The sequence below is a fragment of the Protopterus annectens genome, chromosome 4.part0, assembly GCF_019279795.1.
Source record: "Protopterus annectens isolate FY-2018-M chromosome 4.part0, PAN1.0, whole genome shotgun sequence".
NCBI classification, from domain to species: Eukaryota; Metazoa; Chordata; order Ceratodontiformes; family Protopteridae; genus Protopterus; species Protopterus annectens.
This window is the reverse complement of record NC_056733.1, coordinates 1,537,160,900-1,537,183,938: the sequence shown is the minus strand read 5'-3', so window position 1 is coordinate 1,537,183,938 and position 23,039 is coordinate 1,537,160,900.

The following is a 23,039-nucleotide window of genomic DNA, read 5'->3' as shown; positions in this document are numbered from 1 at the left end:
ATACTCTGAGTTTATGTTAACCCTTGTGGATTTTTAAGCAGTATGTTTTGCCTAATTTAATGAATTTTTATGGTATTCTTACAAAGGTGTTTGAAACTGTCCCTCGTAGCAATATTAAATATATGAGAGAATATGAAGCGTAAACCAGTCATAAATAAATATGTCTATAATTGGCTTCTCAGTCAAATAAAGTTAAATAACCAACTGTAACAAAATAAGGCCATTTCACAAGGATATATTGTGGAGCCTTTTCCCTTTAAATTTATACCTACACTTAAAACAATAGTATAGTTTTCTTGACTGTTACCAATTTGCAATTTCAAAGTAGATGATAAGAACTTTTTTTGATAATCTCTACAACCAGTTTTTAACCAATGGTATAACTTTAACACATAAAAGATTTATTACTACTTTACAGTGCATATTTACTTTATTGATACCAGTTTCTGAGAATGAAGGAAGGACTGGCAGACTATGATATACAGTGCCTTAACATTTGACTTGAATGTTAATTATAAAGAAATACTATGATACTGAGGGATAATTTCATAGGATTCATATGGTAGAATAATGAAAGATCATTTAATTGACAAGATTTGATCCTAAAACATTTAACAACTTAGTAGTATACTACTCAAAACATTAATACTCCCAAGACTGCAAACACTTTTTGTAGGGGGTATCCTGTACTCCAATGTGGGCAGACCCCCACATCCTTTAATTATATTCACATGATGTGTGTGTGTATATATATATATATATATATATATATATATATATATATATATGCTGAATAATCGAAAATATGTTTCATCAAAACACCATTTTTGAAAACTCACACGAAAATGCATATCAAAAATGCAGTTTCACGTAAAACCTACCCTAAACAAGTCATCAAAAAAAAAAACACTAAAGAAGTATATGCAGGGGGCAAGCCCCCCTGCACACCCCCTACTTTATTATTCTCACTCCAAGATCACGCTACAGTGGGGAAAATGGAATATTCCCTTATCCCCACTGTACCACAATCTCAACAGGAGTTTTCTTAACTAATGGTACATGCAAACTGCATGTTTTTTTTTTCTTTAGCGAAAGTGCATTTTTGACAAAATGCACTTTCGCTAAAGTGGGTTGGATTAAGTATGGTTCGATGAACTGTGCTTTTGACAATACGAACGGAACCCATGTATGTGTGTGTGTATGTGTGTGTGTGTGTGTGTGTGTGTGTGTGTGTGTGTGTGTGTGTGTGTGGGTGTGTATGTATGTTGATATATGGGACTACTTCAGTAGACAGAGTTCACTTAACCGACTTTCATATTGCCGAGATGAAAAGGCCGACAACCGCATAACACCGACATCCTGGAACAACAACTTTCCACTCCCGGTAAGTAACCACTTGGCCATCCTGAAAAAAAAAGTAAAACCGAAGGAAAGTAAATTCACCACACCACCCCAAACTAAATATACCAACTCCAAGATCGCACTACCATGGGGATAAGGGGCAAAGTTTAACACGGTGGCCAAGCAATTACTTACCTGGAGTGGAAAGTCAATGTTCCAGGATGTCGGTATTATGCAGTTGTCAGCCTTTTCATCTCGGCAATATGAAAGTTGGGTAAGTAAGTGTTTGGTCTACTGAAGTAGACATATATATGTGTGTGTGTGTGTGTGTGTGTGTGTGTGTGTGTGTGTGTGTGTGTGTGTATATATATATATATATATATATATATATATATATATATATATATATATATATACATACATACATACATGCATTCACCTAGATGAACATACAGATCCAAACTGAAAAACTGAAATACATCAAGCACTAATTGTTTGCTTTATATTTTAAATTCCCAAATAAATGAAAAAAGATCAACAAAATAAAGGTATAGTGTTTGGATAGGGTTAGCAGGCATTAGTAAGTTGGTACCTGCCAACCCTAACCCTGTCCATAGCCATACACCTTACCATGCAAGATTACTTTCTGTATCAGTACCTCTACAGAAGATTGTCCAAGACACATGTGACAATATGAGGTATTGCCAGCTATGCCAGGAGAAGTAGGGCAGTGGATGTGTAACATATGCCAGCACTGTTAGCTGGAATTTTGTAAATAATTATATGTTATTTGTATATCAAACTGATTTGTACAGATGTATATATGTTAACAGAGAATACTGGAAGAGAACAGATTAATCACAGTCAAGCTTCAGCTTACTTTGAAAAATGTTCTGAAATTAAATTACTGGGCCTAGGCCATAAAGATGTTATCTCACAGTTTTGAATGAATCTAGAGATGCAAAGTCTGTAAGAAGTATGGTTTGTTAGTCTCTGTAGGCAGAGCAGAAGTGATAAAATTATTTTATACCTTGCACATGCTGCAATAAACTTTAGCAAAGCTCACGGTATGTATTGTAACACATAATTGCTGACACTTTCAACAAACTTTTCTCTGAAACTGTCCAATCTCTAGCCAATTCTTTACCAGTAGTGTCCACATCTAACTCACCTGTGTCGACTAGTTCATTACCCCTATTTCAACTACAAACCATTCCCACATCTCACCTACACAACCTACTGCTGAAACTCAAACATTGTACCCCATCAGCTGATCTCCTTCCAGCTGAATATTTGAAATTAGCAGCTGGAGTACTTGCCTTCCCCATTTCTATTTTAATTAACAGAACCATTACAGAATGTTCCATCCCTAACATCTGGAAAGTTTCACATATTATCCCTCTATACAAGGGAGGTAACTCAAGTGAACTTTCAAACTTCCGCCCAATAGTCCTACTCTCACCGATAGCAAAAATCATGGAGAGATGTATTAATGGACAACTTCTTACTCATCTCCTCCAAAATCACCTTCTAGTAGACTGCCAACACAGTTTTAGACCACATCATAGCACCACCACAGCTCTCCTATCCTTTACAGACTGTATAAATAAAAATCAAAATAACAATCTCCTATCCTCTGCCATGTTTATTGATGTCTCCAAAGCATTTGACATGGTGAATCACGAACTATTGATAGATACATTTAAATCTCTCTCATTAGATACACTAACAGTCAAATGGTTTCAATCTTACTTAGAAAACAGACAGCAAGCAGTCCTCTGGGACAATGAACTGTCCTCTCTGCTCCCTATTACTCTCGGAGTCCCACAAGAATCAATTTTGGGACCGCTCCTCTTTACTATATTCATTAACAATCTGTCAGCCTTCCTTCCTCAAACCACCTGTATACAATATGATGATGACTCAACCTTAATCTGTGCCACCTCCTCACCCTCCCAACTTCAAGCCACAACCCCAAAAATATTTACCTTAGTAGAAAACTGGTTCCATCAACGCTGTCTCCTCCTTAACCCTAAAAAAACTAAATAACTGATGTTCAATCCCACTCAGAAATCCCCCACCATAAACTTCACAGTCATCTCTAAAAATGGTACATTAATAGCTCCTGACACAACCACCAAACTTTTAGGGGTAACAATTGATCACAATCTTAATTTTGACACTCATATCAATCTAACTATCAAATCGGTTAATAGAAAACTGGGCTCCCTGTACAAAATTAAATCCTTTTTTACTCCTTCAGCCAGGACTACTATTGCCCAAACTCACCTAATCTCTACCCTCCTCTATGCCTCACCAATCTATACAAACCTCTCCAAAAGCAATATAAATAAGTTGGCAACATCTTATAACAACATAACCAGACTTGCCACTGATGTCCCATTTCGTACCCACCACTGCAAAAATCTCAAACTTCTCGGATGGTTAGAACTGCATAGTCAGTTTCTTTTTCAGCAATTCATAATCATTCACAAGATCCTGCATCATCCCTCAGATACTCCCATACTCAGAAACCTTATTAGCCCCTAGCAAAATCTTTTAACCTTACGATTTTCTAACAGAGTACTTGTCTCTACCTTAAAATCCAAAAACAAATCTGGGGACTGCCTATTTACTAACTCGATTGGTATCCCATGGAACAAACTTCCAACAGAACTAACATCCCTGACATCCACTCCTCTTATCAAACAACAACTTAAAACCTTCCTAAAATCACAATGGCTATGTCCATGCTCAAATCCTGACTGACATTGTCTCCCTTTTGCTTCTCATTTTTAAATCTATTGGTACTGGATTTCTCTTGCTTTGATTATTTCCCTTTTTTAGATTCCTCTTGCTTTAATTATTTCCCTTTTTTAACTATTCCTAAAGAATTTTTGTTTAGCTATGTAATAACTCACTGTGTTATGTTATTCTCTATGACTTTACTTGTAAAAAAGTATGTATATTAATTATGTTTAAAGTTTAAGTTGAGTCTTAATAGTCAAAATCCTTTTTAACTATGTTTTCAAAATTTCATTACTGTATTTGGAGCTTTTCTCCCTGGGCCTCCGCTGAAAATGGACATATATCCAGTCGGACTTTCCTGGTCAACAAATGTAAAATAAAATAAAAAAAAAATAAGTGCTAAATGTGTCACCTTCTAGTGATGGGGGTAGTGTGATAAACAGAAGTCAGATGACCAGATGTATGTGATGTCATTCTGTAATCTAGGACAAAAATGATGATGATGTTTTAATACCAGATGAGAGAGTAGTCTTAAAGTAGTCATTTTTGGAATGTGACATAGAAGGATCCCTCACCTACTTCATCTTGTCTTGCTGTAGTAAGTGATCCATGTAATAGTAATTCTTTAGATCAGTCAGGAAAATATAGTGAGAGTAGTTAAGTACTGTTTTTTCTGTATCTGTGTTATTTTAATATTTCCTGCGATTGAAACTCTGGTGTTTATTGTAAATAGATATTTAGTATTTTCATGTTCTTTTATTATTAAATATATTTAAACATTTCATTGCGGTTGGTCCTTTAGAGAATATTTTAACCTTTGACAGTACTTATATCTATTTAATGACTCTGTGTCCACTCCTGAAAGCTTTTCTGCATTGGTCAAAACACTACCATTTGTATTAATATTAATTTCACTTAATATAATCGGATACCCTTGTACGAGCCTTAGAGTAGCTGGCTTTGGAGTGTCTGGAGGCAGTAACTGCCTTATAGTCTGGGAAGAAGGGGCATAGCTAGTAAATCTATGCCAGCCTTTCCCAGCTGTGTGTTTGTGTGTGTGTGTATGTGTGTGTGTGTGTGTGTGTGTGTGTGTGTGTGTGTGTGTGTGTGTGTGTATGCATGTGTGTGTGTGTGTGTGTGTGTGTGTGTGTGTGTGTGTGTGTGTGTGTGTGTGTGTGTCAGCTGTATGGAGCAGGGACACAAAGCACTGGTTTCACAGAGATGTTGCTGGAGGACTTGGCTTGGACACACGGCTGAGGACTCAACTCTATAGCTGTGCCAGTGGAGAGTCTAAACGGGGACCTGAATGGAGACAGAGAGAGAAATACAGACCCTGGACTGTGTGTGTTCCCTGTGTGCTCTTAAGGGAAATTTTGCTTGATGCATAGAGCTGCACCTGGAAATACTGGGTGTATCCATTTTTGTTCCAAGTGAGCATCCCTCTCCAGTGTCAGTGTTGAGGATTCAGGATCCTTGATTACTGGCTGAGAGTGGGGATGCCACATATTGGTGTCAGTGATGGGATATCAATTGAACTTCTGTAGCCTGTAGGCAGTTGTCACTAAAGGTGTGTCCACAAGGTAAACATACAGAGTTTCATTTTCACAATAGTTTTTATTTTTTGTTAGCTTAGTTTAGTCAGGGAAAGCAAGCAAAGATGTCAGCAGAGGATTATGGCAAGCTGGCAAGGAACCAGTTGGCCAAGGTGTGTGAAGCCAAAGGACTGGTGCATGCCAACCTGACTAAAGAGGAAATGATTTAAACTTTAGTTGCAGCTCAAACCAAAAACCAGGAGGATAAGAAGTCTGGTGTTGGGAATTTGTAGCCCTCAGAAACAGGACAGTTCACCTTTTCCTCAGAGGACTTAAAAATCCATCTGGAGTTAGAGAGACGTGAACTGGAAGCTAAATATTTGTAAGTAGAATCAGCAGAGAGACTGCAGCATTTGGAGGTTGAAGAAAGGGATAAACATATAAAATTAGAATCAGCAGAGAGACTGCGGCATTTGGAGGCTGAAGAGAGGCTGTGGCATTTAGAGGCTGAAGAAAATTAGAAGCAGTGTCAACATGACAGGGAGATGCTGACTCTTCACCAGGGTCATGGAGGTAATGGGAAGGGAATAACCAAACTCCACAATTTACAGAGGGTGATAATTTTGATAGTTTTATTCATACATTTGAAATAATATGTAAATCATATAATGTTGACCAAGGGCTCTGGGTATGGTTCTTGAACTCATTACTCCATGGTAAAGCTATAACTGCTGTTTCTAAATTGTCTGATATTGATTGCTTAAACTATGATAAAGTAAAGAAATGTTTACTTGAATGTTTTAAGTTCACACCTGAAGCTTACAGAAAAATTTTTGTGAGCAAAGATGCAAGGCAGATGAAAGTGTGGGTGATTATATTGCTGAGTTAAACATTTTTTCCATAGGTGGGTGAGTGGGTGTCAGATCACCACTTTTGAAGGGCTGGCAGAACTTTTGATGAAGGAACAAGCCCTTAGCACTTTGCCTGAGGACATGAGAATCTGGTTGGCAGACTGAGAATGTATCTCTGCAGATGATCTGGGGAAAAAAAGGGGATCTCTACTTAGCAAGCAGAGCATCACTGCACAGAAAGTGATACCCAGTGCTGCACATGTATATAAGGGAATCCATGGTGGGAAGCCTAAACCACCCCAAAAACATGCACCAGTAAGAGGGGAAGCCACTAGTACAGGTACACTGCCAGGATCAAGGGTTAAATGTTTTAAATGTAACCAATGGGGCCATGTATCATACAGATGTCCACAGAAGCAAGGTGGGGAACAAAAGGTGGGGAGCCAGCAAGTGGGAATAACAATATGCCAGTGGTACAGTGCCTGGATACAACAGGGGTACCAAGCTATCAGCAGAGTTTATGTCCAATCTTAGTGGATAGAAAACAGGCCACCGCTAAGAAAGAGTCAGCCTCTGACATAACCATGCACCTGCAGTGCTTAAAGAGGAGCAGTACTTGCTTAGGCAGTCCATTCAAGTCAGAGCTTTAGGAGGAACACCATTCCAAATGGCTTTGGCCAGGGTCCACCTTGACTGGGAGGGTGGAAAAGGAAGCAGACAAGTAGGTGTGTTTGAAGATATCCCTGGAGATCTCTTGATAGGGAATGATTTTGCTAATACAGTACCTTGTGTGCATGCAGTTACATGCAGGCAGGCTTGGAGATAGACATGTGGGGCTGTACCTGGTGGAAACCCAGAGAGAACCTACACCTGAAGCCAGGGCTAGTGAGGTGGCTATTTCTGGGTTGGAGCTACCCTGTAGCAGTGAACATGAAGGTGATCCACAGCTGCTGGTAGGTACTGCTGTTTCCTTGGACAGAGTCACTGCAAGGGCAGGGGTGAATGGTAGTACCCATGCTGATAGTGAGGCACCGCTGTCAGAGAATACCAGGTTTCCTTTAGAAAGGGAGTTGGGAAGGGTCACAAAGAGAGTTGAGATAGGCTCAGCTCTCATACTTACACTATGAGGCTTGAGGAAGGTAGCTAGGGAGGTACCTCATCCTCAATGAAAAGGGGAATCTGTTTACTGGAACAAAGGGTTACTGTATAGAGAGTGGACCCCCAAGGGAGGGCTAGGGGGTGAGGTAGTACAACAGTTAGTAGTGCCTAGAGCCTACTGACTGGCACTTCTAGCCATAGCTCATGACATTCCTTTTGCAGGTCATATGGGCATAAAGCATACCAAGAGACATATTATGCAGAACTTTTATTGGCCTGGGATTGCAAGGGATGTAACAGGGGTTATTGCTTGGCATAATGGTTAAGGTTTTTACCTTGCAGACAAAAAGTGCAGGGCTTGATTCTTACCTCTCAGGGAAATGGGCTAGGCTTAAAATTGTTGGTATAATGGTTAAGGTTTTCTGCTGGACAGTGGCATAGGGTGCTGACTTGTTGGAACATGGTCTAAATTCTTGGCTAGGCTTGTAAGAGCCTCAGGACCAATTGCCTAGTAACTTCCTATGATCCTATGGTCCTACTGCAGGACCTGTGAGCAGTTCCAAAAAGTAGGCAAGACAGGAGACAAGGTCGGAACTCATTTGATGCCTTTGCCTGTAATTGAGTAGCCATTTCAGAGCTATGGATATTTTGGGGCCTCTGAGTACCCCACATTCTACAGGGAAAAAGTATATTCTCTTGGTTGTATATTATGTTACTAGATACCTTGCGGTGGTGGCCCTGTCTTCCATTGAGGCAAAGGTGGCTGCAAATGCTTTGTTAGAGATTTTCAGCAAGGTAGGGTTCCTGAGAGAAATACTGACAGAAGTGCCAATTTCATGTCAGACCTGTTGGCATGTCTGTGGAAGCGCTGTGGGGTGAACCACCTAAAGACCACCCTTTGCCATCCCCAGACTAATGGACTTCTGGAAAGGTTAAATTGTACACTAAATACCATGCTACAGGCATTTACAGACCAGTTTGAGACAGAGTAGGGCAAATATTTGCCCCATCTGCTGTTTGCATACAGAGAGGTATGCCAGGAATCCACAGGTTTTTCAACCTTTGAGTTGGTCTATGGGCATAGGGTGAGGGGGCCTTTAGATTTGATTTGTGATGGGGGTGAGTGTGAATCCCAAAAGGAGTCTGTTGTGGCATATGTCCTAAACTTCAGGAAAAGGCTTAGGGAGCTCATGGGCAAGGCCCAGGAGAACCTGGCAGGAGCCCAACAGCAGAAGAAAGTCTGGTATAACAGGAAAGCTCAAGCCCAAGAGCATGCTGTGGGACAGCAGGTCCTCATTCCTGTTACACACAATAAGCTGCAGACAGCTTGGGAGGGACACGTCAAAGTAGTAAGGAAGGTCAGTGATGTTAACTACATGGTAGAACTGCTAGGCAGGAGGCAGGGGCAAAAACTGTATCATGTTAACAGGATGAAACCTTTCCATGATAGCGAGGCCCTAGTACTAAGTATTTGCAGTAAGTGGCAGGAGGAGTCTGAGGGAGATCTATAATTACATCACACCAGTCAGCATAATGCCAAGTTTCTAAGGTGGAGCCTAACGTTGCAGGCATATGACATGACAGTGCAGCACTGTAGTGGGGTCAGCAATGGCAATGCAGATGAGTTCTCAAGATAGGGTATGGGTTAATGTATTCCCAGACAGGCCCATTCCTCTCACGCAACATTTCTCAAGGTTCAATTGAAAAACTAGATTGAATCTTCAAAGGTGGGAGAGATATGATGATGTGATGTTGCCAGCTATGCCAGGAGAAGAAGGGCAGAGGATGTGGTAACATATGACAGCACAGCTAGCTGGAATGTTGTAAAGAATTATGTGTCATTTGTATATAACATTTGTTTGTACAGATGCTTGTGTTGAAAGTGTATTTGTAAAGCTGCTTGTGTTAAAAATGTACCAACAGTGTGTCCTGCTGGACAGATGAAGAAACATACATGCATTATTGTAACTACTGAAATGTATATATGTTAACAGAAGATACTGGAAGAGAAGAGAAGAGATTAATTACAGTCCAGCTGCAGCTAACTTTGAAAAATGTTCTGAGATTAAATTATTGGGCCTAGGCCATAAACATGTTATTTCACAGTTTTGAATAAAGCCAGAGATGCAATACCTGTAAGTAGTAGGTTCATAGGTTCATAGGTTGGTACTAGGCTATCGGCCCTAAGGCCTATGCAAGCCTAGCCATAACAATTCCCTGGAAATTTTTTCCCACAATATTTACCTTTCTGGGCCCCTGTCTAGCAGGGTGACTGACATGATCCCCGGGGTGAATTTCCTATCTCCCATCCAATCATCAAGGTTCCTTTTGAAGACGGCCAATGAGACACTCTGCTTGACATGTATGGGCAGTCTATTCCAGAGTATGGGGAGTCCATGGTTTGTTAGTCTCTGTAGGAAGACCAGAAGTGTTGAAATTGTTTGTTTACAGCTTGTAGATGCTGCAATAAACTTTAGCAAAGCTTGAAGTATATATTGTAACACATATGTGCTAAATCCTGGCAGCTTCTAGTGATGGGGGTAGTATGCAAAACAGAAGTCAGATGACCAGATGTATGTGATGTCTTTCTATAATCTAGGGCAAAAATTATGTTTTAATACCAGATGAGAGAGAAGTCTTAAAGTAGTTTGGTTTTTGGAACCTGACATAGTAGGACCCCTCACCTTCTTCATCATACCTTGCTCTAGTAAGTGAACCAGATAATAGTAATTCTTTAGATCAGTCAAGAAAATATAGTGAGATTAGTTAAGTACCATTTTTTGTATCTGTGTGAATCTATTCTTTTGTGTTATTTAAGTATTCCCTGTGATGAAACTCTGGTGTTTATTGTAAATAGATATTTAGTATTTTCATGTTTTTGTTTTATTATTTATTATTTATTATTAAATATATGCTGCGGTGGTGGTGCTGCGGTAGCGTTGTCGCCTCACAGTTAGACGTTGCACGTTCGATTCTCAGTTAGAGCGTCTTCTTTGTGTCGACATGCATGAATGGGCATTCCTTCATTGAAGGTTGTGCATTAGGCCCGGCAAGCCAGCATGTAAAAATCTACTGCCAATCATTAGCGGACCGGAGTTCCGCTGTGGCGACCCCAAACCGGGAAAAGCCGAAAGACAGTTTTTTATTTATTATTAAATATATTTAAACTTTTCATTGTGGCTGGTCCTTTAGAGAATATTTCAAACTATGAGAGTACTTATATCTATTTGGTAACTCCGTGGCCACTTCTAAAAGCCTTATTGCATTGGTCAAAGCACTACCATGTGTATTAATATTACTTTCACTCAGTATAATTGGGTACATTTGTAAGAACCTTAGAGTAGCTAGCTTTGGAGTGTCTGGTGGTGATAACTACCTTATAGTCTGGGTAGAAGGGGAATAGATAGTAATTCTGTGCCAGCCTTTCCCAGGTGTGTGTGTGTGTGTGTGTGTGTGTGTGTGTGTGTGTGTGTGTGTGTGAAAATCAAATCTCAAAGTGGGTGCGTTAGCTGTTTGGAGCAGGGACACAATGCACTGATTTCACAGAGAGGTTGCTGGAGGACTTGGCTTGGACACTTGGCTGAGGACTCAACTCGATAGCTGTGCCAGTGGGGAGTCTTGTGAAGGACCTGGAGGGAGACAGAGAGAGAAATTCAGACCCCATACTGAGTATGGTCCCTTTGTGCTCTTAAGGGAGAATGTACTTGATGCAGCTAGCTGCATCTGGAAATACTAGGTATAACCATTTTTGTTCCAAGTGAACATCTCTTTCCAGTGTCAGTGGTGAGGATTCAGGCTCCTTGCTTACTGGCCCAGAGCTGGACATCACAACATACACCACAAACATATATATACCCATGCACTACACTAGATCCCCTTAGCTAACCTTACCCTGCAAGACTTGTGCATGCCTTCACCTTCCACACACATGTATGACACAGGTAGATACCTTAGCCCTTACTCTTATCCTAGCCTCTCACGCACTTCTTCACACTAAACCCAACACCCGTACCTTGACCTGTCATACTGACTTACACATCCACTTGTCAAACCATCTACTGGATGTAACACACACACACACACACACACACACACACACACACACACACACACACACACACACACACAAACTGAAGTCAAAGTATCATGGATCCATACAAATATAAACAACAAACCTCAGAACTCATACAAAGTCACAGGAGAATGCGAGAAAAAATGCAGCCTTCACCATATACCAGTTCTGAGAGTCTAACCCCTGTTTCAACCTGGTGGTGACTTTTCAGTGATGACAGAGTATCAAATTAACTGGTCAATGAGAAACAGATTGTACTCATTTTCATACTACATCTATTCTTGGACTGCACTATCCAAAGTGCCAAACCTCTACACCAAAACTCTCCACATACATATAGCTCAAGCCACACCAAGCATAAGCACTCAGGTCTCTCAACAGCAGTAAAATCTGACTCAGTCATTGTCCATATGATCAGCAACACAATTGGCTTAAACTCTGGTGTCATTCAAAGGGGGATCAATGTCTGTCTGCCTGGGATGACGACAATACCATCAAGAAAGAGGGGGTATCAAGCATGGCATCAATGCATTCATCAGAGACCACAGCTGCAAGACTAAATAAACAATCAGCAAGTACAAATTGTAAAATGGTGCATGTTACAGGCCAAAACTCACAAACTCCATGGCTACCCTCACAAACTCAGAACCTCACAAGGGATAAATGAATCAACACCACTAAATAACATCACTCCAATTAATATCATATAGACTGGGAACACTACTCAAGCCACCCTACCCTAACCCCTCAAAGCCCAAAAGTTCCTGGAGCAAAGTTCCTGGAATTCATAAACTCAAATGCCATGGAACAACACAACAGATCCATCAAGAGGAGAAAATCATACTATCCATCATCATCTGTCAACAACATGGTGCATTCAACTCATCATAGAGATGATCAGATCTGGTGAGATCAGATCACAAACTAAAGGTCCTCCTCATCACCCCCCCCAGAAAAAAAAAAAGACCACAGAAAGAACTTCTCAGCCGACTTCAACTCTCAACTAAGGTGGTAAGGTCTCCTTTAAGGCCCCGAAAGAAAACAAACAGTACTCAAGCAGCTCACTTCACAAAATGCCTTACCAGCACCTGCACCTGGCATATGGAATAAAATCCCAAGCAAAAAACAAAGACTCTTGTACCAAAGGCAAGCGTCCTGGTGGACCCCCCATATATAAACAAAACTCTCTACAAAAAAAGGCTAAAGCTACTACAAGATAAAATAAAATCCTTAAAAACACCCTTGATCACTTCAAAGTAAAAAAAAAAGCCCTCTCTAAAATCATCCAAAGCAAATTTTGAGAGAAAAAAGCTAAAAGACTCAAAAGACAATCATAAGGCCTTCTTAAACTCCCGAATCCTCAGAACTAGTTCAAAATGTGAAGATTTACTGATCTACAGACATTTGCCAACATACTGGCTGAGAGGTTCAGTGCAAAAACTCCCCTATCTATAAGCGCATTGCAGCCCCCAAACATCTCCAAGCAAGAAGTGAGAACTGCTCTCTCAAAGCAAAAACACAGCATCCATGGGACCTGATGGTGTCCCTGTGTGCAGCAGGAGCTGTTTAATCATATATCTCTTACCTGATTGGATGCCCAGCCCAGTGGCGCACTGCAACTGTGGTCCCACTTCACAAAGACAAGCTGCAAGCCCGCTGAGGAGATCATCATGATGGACCATAAAATAAAAGACATAGGGGCAGACTTTGGATCCCCATCCCAGTGGCTTTGCTGTCAAGGCCAGATCATGCTAAAACTTGTTGTTTTTTTTGAAACAGTCACCAAAAAGCATTGATGAGGGGAAAGGCAGTCCATACAGCCTACCTCGATCTTACAAACCAAACAAACTGTGACTGAGAGACAAAGCCATCACAAGATGGGTCTGACTGGGGACCAGACAGACTCAAAGCCTGTCAAGTGGTGTGCGCCATGTCAGACTCTCAGCCCTGGGCTCTTGTGTGCATCTACTTTTTCAGAAGTACAAGTAAACACAGGAGAGGTTATGGCTGACAAAGTTGAGAAATGGTGCACCAAGATATAGTAGAAACAGTGGCACAACAGGCATGACTTCAGAAGGGACAAGATCTCACAGAGACGGATAACTCAGCCAAAAAGTCAAAATGCCAAAAAAAAATGCAAAAATTTAGAAAAAAACCTGCAAATAGGTACCATCCTCCAAAAATTGGGTGGCAATCCACTGACCACAGAGAAGACAGAGAGGGACCTGGGGACGGAGGTGAGGAGTCTCTGGAGCCAGTGTCATAGTTAAACAGTTCGACACCCATGTAGCTAAAGTAGTTAGGATCATGACCATCTCTCATCATATATCAAGAGGGAGGTCATAGTCTCCCATACTCATCACTCATCAATGACAATGATTGATCACCCCAATGATTATGGAACATTGAATGTATCTGACCGACACTTGCAGCAGCTGGAGAGCAACAGATAAAAGGGTCTCAGGATAAACCCAAAGAAAGGCTAATCCTATGCTATCTGACTGAAAGAACTCGAAAACTCAGCTCAGTCAGTTACGCTGAGCAGACCTCAACATGCTAAGGCCAAACAAGCCCAGATTTGATGAATATGCTTTGATCAAAATCAGAAAAAACAATGAGTCAAAAAGGCGGAGTCACCACCTACGCAGATTTATTAACGATAATTATGGGTCGTGCTGGAGGGATAGATTCACAAAAGACTCCCTTATGCTGTGGAATAAAATAGCAAAATAGGCCAGGAAGAGCACCTCGCTAGCCTGGCAAAATCTTCCTAATGATATGGGAGGGATGGGAGAGACCCCAGGGGGTTACCTTCTCCTCACTGCTCAACAGAAGCACAGCAGCAAAATAATGGGTATAGTTCCCCTAAAGGGGGGGGGGGTGTAAGAAAACTATATGCTGCTAGCTTGTAAAAAATGCCGGGCAGATATAGCCTAGTATGAACCTATGAACCTATGAACCTATATCCAGTAGCTCATTTAACCGTCTCCCTCTTATCTGACCGCTCTTCTCCTATAACCTGCCACCCTATTAGATTCAAAAATTTCAATCCCAAAACCAAACACTATCAAAAACTAATAAATAAACTTCTAAAGCTCTTAGTCTACATTACAACCTATTAAGTGATGGAGACATCCACCCAAATCCTGGCCCATCCACTGCTGTGGACACTGGCTCCCATGCTACCAACCCCAATAGCACTATACCTCTAAGAAGGCCCCCTAATTCACTCCTAGCCTTTCACCTAAATATCAGAAGTATAAACAATAAAGTCCACAACCTACTTGCCCTCTTAGATGTCCATTCTCCGGATATACTGTTTCTCACAGAAACCTGGCTAAAACCTACAATTAAATACAATGAGGTCCTACCACCGGGGTACAACATAATCAGAACAGACTGCTCTACTAGGAAGGAAGGTGGGGTAGCTGTAATTTACAAAAATACACTAAAAGTTACTAGAGAACCCCTACTACCTCCCAGTTTTGATAAAACTGAAATTCTTACTACCAAACTACAAATTATCAATAACAAATGTGTTAATATTGTCTGTATTTATATTCCCCCAGGCAATAACACTAACATCCTAAAAGACATCCTCCACTGGTTAACCAACACCTACCCCCAGAAAACCATTGTGCTTTGGGACTTCAACATAGACTGGAATTCATACTGCTTAGTATCCCCTTCCAGCCATATAAATCTATATGGGTTTACACAAATAATATCCTCTCCCACTAGGATCAGTAAACCCAATAAAAATGAAAGCATCGTAGACTGGATACTTATCAATAGTCATCCCCATATGTATAAAGGGGGGACCCTCCCCGATGACCTTAGTGATCACTCTCTAACCTATATCATCAGACATAAAACTGATGATCCCCACTGACCTATTCACAAAACAATTAGAAACAATAAGAACTTCAATCCCGCCAACTTCCAAAATGAACTAAAAGGATGTAACTGGTCAGTCCTAAAATGGCTGCCACTCGATGAAGCTGTGGTATTCTTAAATTCTAAATTTCCATACTTGACTCACATGCCCCCGCATGTACCATTAGAACTAAAACAAAAGCTGCACTGTGGCTTACAAAGGATACCAAATCAAAGGTCAAACTTACAAATAAAATATGGGCCACCTGGTGTGACACCAAAGCCCCTCTAGACCAACTGAGATACCGACAGCTTTGTAATGACACACAAAAAAAAAATTTTGCTAGACAAAAAAACTATTATAATCTTCAACAAAGACACCAAAATAAACCCCAAAAGTTCTGGGCAGGTATAAATAAACTTCTTCAACCAGGACAATCTAACACTCCAACCCCTTCTACTTCTACCCAAACATCACCAGAGGATCTTGCCAACACCTTTAACAGTTTTTTCACTGAGACTATCCAGACCCTTGCTAGCCAGCTAACTCCCACAGGCACTAATTCTATCACAAATTCACACACTACCCTTCTCCCCTTTAGTTTCTACCAATCTCTATACCTCACTTATCTGATCCCTACTTAAAAAACTAAAGCTGACCACCCTATCTGCAGATCTCCTCCCTGCAGAGTACCTACAAAAAGCCACAAATGCCATAGTTTATCCAATCTCAATTTTGAGCAATAGAACCATAACAGAAGCCTCTATCCCCTCCATCTGGAAAACATCCCATGTTACACCACTTCACAAAGGCAGCAATTCCACAGAACTATCAAATTATTGACCCACTGCCATACTTTCATCACTGGCCAAAATAATGGAGAAACGTATCCATAAGCAACTCTTGCACTATCTCATACAAAACAATCTGCTGGCTAACTCTCAGCATGGCTTCAGGCCATATCATAGTACCTCCTCTGCCCCCCTCTCTTTCTCCAGTGTCATAAATCATAACCAAAATAACAAACTATCCTCAGCCTTCCTCGACCTATCCAAAGCCTTTGATATGGTCAGCCATCAACTACTCACTGCCACTCTGAAATCCATTTCCTTGAATAACCATGCTATTCAATGGTTTCAGTCCTATCTAAATGGCAGACAACAAGTACTACTATGGCAGGGAAAATTATCTACTCCACTACCCCTCACCCTTGGAGTTCCCCAGAGCTCTATTTTAGGATCCCCTTCTCTTTTCAGTCTTTATTAATGATCTTTACGCTGCTATTATAGATGCTACATGCATCCAATATGCAGACAATTCCACATTGATCTGCTCAGCCTCCACCCCATCTGACCTGCTTACACTATCCCAGAAAACATTTAACACAGTTGAAAACTAGCTCTCATGTCATTGTTTGCTCTTGAACCCTAAAAAAACCAAACTGCTACTTTTCTCCTCCACTCACAGGTCCTCCCCACTTTCCTTTATGATAACCTCTAATAATGGAACAGTGATTTCCCCAGACGTCCCTACTAAACTCCTTAGGGTAACAACTGATAATAACCTCAAATTTGACATGCATATCAATCAAACTATTAAAACCATTAATAAAAAACTGGGCTCCCTATATAAAAATAAACCTTTCCTTACCCCGCTAGCTAGGACTGCCATTGCCCACACTCATCTTCCTTCCCCCCTTTTCTATGCCTCCCCCATACTTGCTAACTTGAACAAATCTGCATTTTGCAAATTCTCAAGCTGTTACAATTACATTGCTAGATTTGCCACTGTCTCTACTTACAGAACTCACCACTGTCAAAACCTTAAACCTCTAGGATAGCTAGAATTGCCTAGCTTACTTCAATACAATCAACTTATAGTAGTCCACAAAATTCTTAACCAACCAGATAATATCCATGCACTTAAAAACATTATCAATCCCTATAGGAACACCAGGCCACTTTGTTCTTCTAACAAACTGCTAATTCAAACACTCAAAACTAACAACTCAGCTGGTGACTCCTTGTTTTTTAACTCTGTTGGCAAAATTTGGAATTCACTTCCAGCTGATCTAACTCTAGAACCTTCATTAAAGCAATTCAAGAAAAATTTCAAACAGTATTTTATGACACACTGGCTATGCCCCTATCACAATCCAGACTAACTCCTACCGTACTATAGTACACTAAGCAGTACTGTAAGAATACCTAGTTCCTTCTATCTGAGTGCCTGTAACCATATAAGCTTGAGGTATGATTGGCTACTATTGTTTTAATGTTTTTCTGTATGTACTACTGGAGCTTTTCTCCCCGGGCCTCCGCTAAAAATGGACATGTGTCCAGTCGAACTATCCCAGCCAACAAATGTAAAATAAAATAAATAAATAAATACATAAAGGCATCCCAAAATGTTAATACTTATATGTAAATTCAGTTAGGCAGTATATAGAGTTCATGGTTTAATGATAGAAGTCAAGATCATTTAAAAGGAGGCTTATGATCATTAGATATTTGCCATATAAAGAGAGTGGCAAGGCTATTTGCTACTACAGACTGGTTGGGGGTGAGGGAGGGGGATTTTGTTGCTGTCTAACAGATGAATGCCTAGCATCAACTATAGGTTTATCATTCAGAATTATTACTTATTTATAATTTATACTTAAACATCTAAAAATGGTATTAGAACACTGCTTTTTCTGAAAACTCTTATTTAATAGGATCTAGTGCAGACTGTTTATATGATAAAATTTGAATTAGAAATGCTTTTAAATTTCAGCATGACTCATGGTATGGTAGTAAAGTTTAGGAGTCTGGTTAATGGATATAAACCCTATGGTGTTTATTGTGGAGGTCTTGAGTTTGTCCCTCTGATAAATTTTGTGTCATGTATTACTAGTGAATTGAATCATCTAGTGAATGCCATCTGATGGTCTGTCTCTTATCAAAGATATGAACAATGATTAATGCATGACTAAAAGTCAAGCTGTATTGCTGTAATCACGGGCCCTTTATTCCACTTTCTTATGTGTACTATGTTGTCAGTGTACATCAACAATATTAAGAAACATTCAACAAAGGATTTTATTTCTGAAATACATAACACAACAATGATGCATAATTTTGCAACATCTTACTGAAACTAAACCTGTCAATTTCCTGGCTTTCATCTTGTTGGCATTGTTGTAAGATGGCTGACTCTGTGATCCAGACCAAACTTATCATGATATTAATAAAAAACTGGATTGTTAGTCTCATTTCTGTGATGCAAACAATCAGTCAAGTTGAGGTTTACTTAACCATTTCTTTATCAGCTGTGGCTAATTTACCAGGCTTTTTAGATTTATCATACTATGATGGTAGAGTTAACATATATAAGGAAGTAGGGGATGATCATTTTACTCATATATTATTGAAATTGTTTCTTGTTTGATTTTCCAGCTTTCTTAAAATGCGTACTTTAATGTGGTTTTTTTTCATCATTCACTGTGTGACATATACAGACGTAATGTTGCATTATATTGAAGAGGAAGTTTATTATATTTTTCAGGAAGGGAAAAGGTAAATCTCTACTGATTTTAGGTGGCTTGTAAATATATTTTTATTATTTGGACTGTGACCATTACCCAAGTTTAGCATTGATATAGGCAATATTTTCAGTGGGCGCTATCACAGGTATAGTTTGTTGTGAGCTTCAAGTATGTGGTTTTACGTGCACTTTGTTTTACCTGTTGCTAGTGCATGTTGGTAATTTGATTTGTTGTGTGGATTGAGTCTACAGATGGAAGAATATATTTAGACTACTTTAAGATGAGGTTTTTGTTTTATGTTATCTACAAAAGGTAGGTGTATTTGCCCAGATTTTGAACTGTTCAGCTTTTGTTACATTTTATCTTCGATGGTTTAGTTTAGATGAAATGAATTTCAACAGATGACAGTCTATGTTGAGTGATGGGCATCCAGATTAGAAACCTAGGTGAGTCACAAGGAAACTGAAAGGCCGCATGCTAAATCATCTGGTGAGGAAGAAGGTGGCCACAGCAAGAAAGCAATCTAACACTATACAAAGCAAAATTTATGGGAAAGGGTGCATGTAGGTGTCATTTAACAATACAAAGGAGTATGCAAGCACTTTCAGCTTCCCTGTTGTGCAACTCAAAGTACTAAGGAATGAAAATAAATACATGAATGTGAGTGAACAGTGATGCTGTAGTTGCATAAGATTTATTTTTGCAGCTGTGGGTGTAGTATTTTACTACCATTTTACATCGTTCTCCATTTTTAGAGGCCAGAAGTGACAGAAAAGTTGCTAAAAATTGGCAGTTTGAATGTACAAAAGGTTGCATTTTTCAGGAGTCCAGAAAGGTGTGTATCCACAATGGTCAAAAAGAAGGTGGATAGAAATCATTGCATGCTGAATTTTGTGCCTACACCAATATTCAGTTACAGCTAATCTGCATACTATCAGCCCTATATCATTCACAATCTAGGCAATGGGTAGCACTCAGGGCTGTAGCTAGTAATTCTTGAGCTATGGACAAACATTGAATCATTTAACTTAAAGTGTCTCTACATAGCCCATCAAGAAATGTGCACGTATACACATACACACACAAACCGGGTTTCTTTTATAAATAGCACCATTTTAAACTTTTCACTTCACCAGATCTCTTTATAACAGTTTTCAAATAGTTAAAAGGACACATTAAGTGACTGTGTGAAAATAATGATTGCAGCCCAGTATAAGGATGATAAAGGTGTTAGACTGTTACACGGTATGCTGTTTGTCTTTTTGGCTTTTTCCCGGTAAGGGGTCACCGCAGCAGAACTCCAGTCCGCTAATGATTGGCAGTAGATTTTTACGAAACGCTGAGGTGCCAGCTCGACGCCCAACCTTCAATGAAGGCACGCCCATTTATGCACGCATGTCTTTAGAATGCTACCCAACCACGGGGAGGACATGCAGACTCCACACAGAAGGCACTCCCAAGCCACGCCGAGAATCGAGCGGGAGAACTTCTTGCTGTGAGGTAGCAACGCTACTGCCATACCACCGCGGCTATCCTGTTACACCGTATATGAAACAGAAAAACAGAAAACTCAAGAACAGTGTCTAGTGACAGGATATATATTAAAATGGGCTATGATGCTATACAACAAGTAATCCAATGAAACCCAAATATTAATTATAATTTGTCTAAAAGTTAAAAGCATAGCTCCGTACATACCTCTCAACTGTACAGATTTTCAGAGAATGTCCAGATTTTTGCCTCATATTTTTGTCTGTTCCTCCTAAAATCTGTACTTTTCTGGCAAATAGCTGAGGATTGAAGTAATTAAATAATGACTACACATCCTTCAGAAAATTAATGCTAATATAAAACCTATTATTCTATCGACTTTCTGTTTGTAAGAGCAATATTTAAAATCTGTCTCTATTTGTCCCCCCATCATTTTAGGCTTTGTCCAGATTTTTTTTCTCTAAGAGGTTGAGAGGTATGGCTCCGTATGGTATCCTAACATTTTTTTCAGGGCTGGCTTGGGTCTACAAGGTGACGACCTTAACCATATGTCAAACAAACTATTTTTTTTTCATGTATGGTTTTGCTTTTTTACAGTCTTAGAAGATGGACACCCTTCACAATGGATTCCAGCAACAATCTGCTCACAAGTCCATAGAAGATCAAAAACAGATGGAAGGTGTACTTCCACAGCACCTTCTGAATGCAGAAAACCTTGCAGAAGGCATAATGCCCTAGACATAGCCTACGATGAGAGAATAAGAGAAGCCCATCATAGAAGAATTAAGAAAATCACTAAGGAAAATGAAGTTAGGGAAAGCAGCAGGCTCAGATGAGGTCACAGCAGATATGATAAAGGTGTTAAGTGACGTAGGGGAGAAATGGCTCCTGAGGGTACTCATAGCAGTATGGAGAGAAAAGCATATCCCATATAACTGGGTAATAAGCACACTAGTGTCAGTGTTCAAGAACAAAGGGACATCCATAACTGTGGGCAGTATAGGGGTATCAAACTCCTGTCACATTGCATGAAAGCTTTGGAGAGGGTGATTGATAAACAAATATGCAGAGTAGTAGAAAGCAAGATGGGAGCTGAGCAGTTCAGATTCAGATCAAGATGCAGCACAAATGACCCAATATTTGCAGCGAGACATACTTGAAAAGAAGCTAGAAATGAGAGATAGTCCAACTAGGAATTCCTAGACTTGGAGAAAGCATATGACAAGGTCCCAAGAAAGCAGATTTGGGCAGTCCTATGGTGGACTGAAGTCCCCACCCAATAACATTGGCAGAATTAGTACAAGTACCAAATGACTCAAGTACAAACTGTGTTTGGTCTCACAGAGGTGTTTGCAGTGGGACTGGGTGTGCATCAGGGTTTAGCTCTGAACCCACTGCTGTTCATACTGGTGATGGACTACATTACCAAACAGGCTGGAGGGGAAAGATCAGCACAGTCGCTGTATGAAGATCATATGATCATGGGACGTTACTAGGCTAATGGCCCTGGTGCCCTTACAAGCCTAGCCAAGAGGTTTTCCCTCCAAAACAATCTTCAGTCAACACCTGTCACCCCTGTCAATGAGGGACACAGGTGGAACCTCTGGGACAAATTTGTGGTTTCCCATCCACTCATCAAGGTTTCACTTGAAGAGGGTCAATGAGATACTCTGTTTGACATGTATGGGAAGTCTATTCCAGAGATGGGGCAAGCTCTGTGAGACAAACCTGTCTCTCCAACAGGTTTTGTTGATGTCACATATTAGATTTAGGTCTATTGAGCAGGTAAAGCGCAAGGAGTTAGACTTACGGATATAGAGCATCTCTAGTATTGCCTTATAGGCGAGAAACAGATCGCCTCTGAGAAATCTGTATGATAAAAAGTACAATGATAGTTATATGAGCCTGTCCACATAGGACAGGGGTTGGAGGCCATGGATTCTCTTTGTGAGGTATTTCTGTGGTCTTTCCAATTGGTGCATGTGTTTGGAGAGGTACATACCAAACGGGGCATTACACTTAATTATTGGCCCAATAAGGGAGTACAGAGAGGTATTAACTTCCTTTTTTCTGGATGCAATCCCTTTACTTATGAGATGAACCAAGTAAAAGGCTTTTCTGACTACTGGCGCTTCATGATGGTCAAATGTGAGATTGTTGTCAACCTGAGTACCCAGGTCTCTCATCACAGGTTATGTGCTTAGGGGGTTGCCACTGATGTGGTAATCAGTAGGGGCCATGTTTTTGCTGAATGCTATGATAATACATTTTTTTGCATTTAACTTAAGGCCATGACTTTGGCACCAGTCATTTGTTCTAGTGAGACCCTCTTGCAGTATGTTAACATCATCTGGGGAGTCAATGATAGCACCAAACTTACAGTCATCTGCAAACTTGGTCAGCCACAGGCCTTTTGTCTTTGCCTGGACCTCTGAGAAGTAGATGCCATACAGTAGGGGTCCCAGGACAGATCTCTGGGGAACACCACTAGTGACAGGTCTGC